This window comes from Triticum dicoccoides, chromosome 4A (genome assembly GCF_002162155.2).
Source record: "Triticum dicoccoides isolate Atlit2015 ecotype Zavitan chromosome 4A, WEW_v2.0, whole genome shotgun sequence".
In the NCBI taxonomy this organism is placed as follows: domain Eukaryota; kingdom Viridiplantae; phylum Streptophyta; class Magnoliopsida; order Poales; family Poaceae; genus Triticum; species Triticum dicoccoides.
In genome coordinates, this window is record NC_041386.1 from 636,515,368 (window position 1) to 636,518,766 (window position 3,399).

The 3,399-nt window shown below is 41.5% G+C and overlaps 1 pseudogene; it reads right to left on the minus strand.

Moving 5' to 3' along the window:
* Window positions 1–576: 576 nt before the first annotated feature.
* Window positions 577–3,399, minus strand: part of LOC119283927 — a 10,371-nt pseudogene continuing 7,548 nt past the window's right edge.

Here is a 3,399-nt window from a genome sequence, read left to right on the forward strand (position 1 = left end):
ACCAGGGCACCAAGTTTCAACAAGCTAGGGTAAAGTGCCGGATCAAACGCATAACATTGTAGATTGATAGCATTTAGCAGAGACATCAGCAAAATAAGTTCCATGAGAAGGCATATCTTCATGGAATCCACTAATAGTTACTGGATCCAATCCTAAAAAGTGTTGTGGCTTTAGTTCAGCTTTAAACTAAAGCGAACTAAAGCTAAAACTGAACTAAAGCCCCAACACTTTTTGGGATCGGAGGGAGTAGTTTTTAACATAAATAGCCAAATATATGCCAAGCCAAGCGCTGCAAGAGAACGACCCAGCTACAAAACCATAGCCGCACCATGCATCCAAGAAAAGTAACAGCAAACATACGTACAAATCCTACTACAACTGCAGGGACAAGGGACCAAAGCATAGCAGAAAACGGCATATAGTAGCAATATCTTGACACCGACAAGAATGTGATCATGAAGAAGCAGATAACTCATTCCAGATTTAAAAAAAAAACTCATTGAAGATCAATCCATGATCTGCTCAGCATCAGGCCTACATTTGTAGTGTAAGAGCCCAAGTAATAAGATATCAAGTTCATAAGTCCGACTGCTCCGCCACCGTCCAGTCAACTCTCAGATGCAGCACGTCATCGATGAAGAGGTTGTTGTCAGCAATAAAGTTCGACCATGCAGTACCAAAGACATCATTGCATCCATGCTTGGATCCAGTACTGAAGGAACCCTGACCCTCAAACCTGCTCACAAATTTGCCCGAACGCCTTTGTCCTTGCAGCAAACTCATACTGTAATGTCACACGCTTTGAACTCTTGCTGACGTACAAGAATAGGCCAAAGCTATACAGCCCACTCACCTTGTTCCCGACACATTGTGCTAAGAGAAACAAGTTAAGGCCTGCATGATGGAGCGAATGCGACAAAACCTCTGTATAACGGTTCTGTTTGGAATGAAAAAATCGGGAGCAGTCCTCATGCTTTAGATCCCAGTAAGCTATAACCTGTGGGCAGGGTCCATCAAATGCAACTAACTTCACAGGTTTGAACAAGTAATCTCGCTCTTCAAGCTGCCATGTTGTCGCGTCTACTGCACGGTCACCATACAAGTGTGATGGGTAAGCTTTGTGCAGAAGTACCTCACTGATACACTTATTTACTTGATCATGGTCTATATCATCATCAGTGCACAGTAGGACCTTCTGCAGTCCATTACGGCTCATATGACTGAAGCGCACCAGCGGAAGTAAACGAGAACTCAGGATCTTGCGCCTTTCCTTCAGATCTGGGTATCGCGAACGGGACCAACTGAGCATGAAGTCATATATGTCATCTTCAGTTCGTACATGTAATCCAGTACTTGAGAAGATGGCTTCGATCCCAGCAAGAGGGAAATTCTTAAGTTCGCCCGTGAACCTGAAAAGGAGACATACAATGCCTTGAGTACACTCTATACATGATTTGGTGACAACAATGCCCAAAGATTTTTCTCAGGAAATAAAATAAAAAATATGTCTCCTTTCAATTGGGATCACTCACTCAAGCACATCCTCATATTTGAAGGCTAGGAATTCCTTGGCTGCAACTACCAAACGTTCAACTTCAACTGGCACTGAAATGGAGCATGAATGCTTTAAATAGATCAGCGCAGATTCTGTGGTCATGGGCAACCTTGTGAGCAACTGACTGCAGTAACTCACGCACGAAAGAACCTCATATTTATCGGCAGCCATCAAGATGTTGAGCAGAAGAGTGGGCTCGGTTGTTGTCAACTTCCCACTATGCATAAAGCTTAAAATCTCCATAAGGGCATTTTCCTCTGTTCCATGTAGAATAAAAATAAAACAGCAAAATGATTAAGAAAATAATTAAGAATTAAGAACTTGACAAAAACGGAAGGTTTTTGTGTCTAAGTTATTGAAGTATTATTATTGACATTTAGTATTGAGGAAATATACCTATGGCAAAAAGTAGACAAAATATTCATTTGGTAGGTAAAAGTGAAGAATGAAAAGAGACTAATAAACATTTCATTATCAAAGAGAGAAAGAAGAGTGAAGAAACTCAGAAACATAAATCACTATTTATTATATGCAATCATGTTTTTGTTTTAGAAGTACAGAAAATAGTAGCATCACCACAACAATTAATCAGAACCAATTATAAGAGGAAGAATGTTACATTTGAGTCATAACGTTGCCTGAATCAGCAATCCTAAGTGTTGGACGTGTCTGGTCAGATTCTTTCATGCCATTTGAGAACAACTAAGAAGCATGAAATTTTATTAGAAAGGATGAACAGACAATAAAGCAAATGTATTTCAAATTGTTATAAGTATTACCTTGAGAAAGAAAGGACTTCTAACAGAAAGAATCGCTGAATTGATATGAATTGTCTTTACTCGTAAAACTGGTGTGCCTGCCATGGTTGAGGAAGATAACAAGGAAAGTGAGCAAACAAGGAGAAACACTAGACAAATAAAAAATACCATGGTGCAGATTCATTTAATTGCTCATCAGCAAATATGGTAAAAATGATTAACTAAAATCACGAAAATTAGGAATGCACTCACGCAGCTGCATCCAGCAACAGAGGCATGCTTGTAGCTCACTCGGTAATCATAAATGATTCCCATAACCCAAGGATCATATCAGAATTTTGTATATATAAACATGTACCCAGTAAATAACGGAAAAGGAACCCACAAAGTTTTATACTCCCTCTGATCCAAAATAGGTGTCGCAGTTTTGAACTAAGATTAGTTCAACCTTAGTTCAAAACTGGCACACTTGTTATGGATTGGAGGGAGTATCATTTAGTAGCAGAAATAAGTCAAGTAGCTAAAAAGGGGGGAAAAGGGGTTAATTAACTAAGACCTGGTGGGAAGGCGCGACTGCCAGTGTTGCCATTTGCCCCTAACTTACATGTGTTGCAAAAGAAGCAGCCAAGGCATACGTTTGATCAGGACATTTGCCAGTACCAAATTTACCAGTATACACCAGGTATTTATATTATTCTACTTATAAAAGTAAACACTCATCGGGCAGGGTGATGATGATCTTAAATGTTTCAACAGGCAGAAAGAACGGAGATAAACAATAACAGTGTACGAACAGAAAAGAACAACCCCAGCTATTTGCACAAACGAAATTAACCCTCCAAACAAAAGAAAAATAATGAACAACCTGTGTTATACTCGTGGATTGTGGTGGTGAGATCCTTGGACTCTCTCGACGCTCCCCACGCTCCCCACGCTCCCCAACCACGGCGACCTCACGCCCCGCGCCCGCCATTGCCTCCGCCACAGATCTCGCCGCGCGAGCTTCCCGCTATGCCTCCGCGGCGTTGAGGGACGGTGACGGCTACCGGAGACGCCCCCCCCTCCCCGCTCCCCCACCCGTCTCCC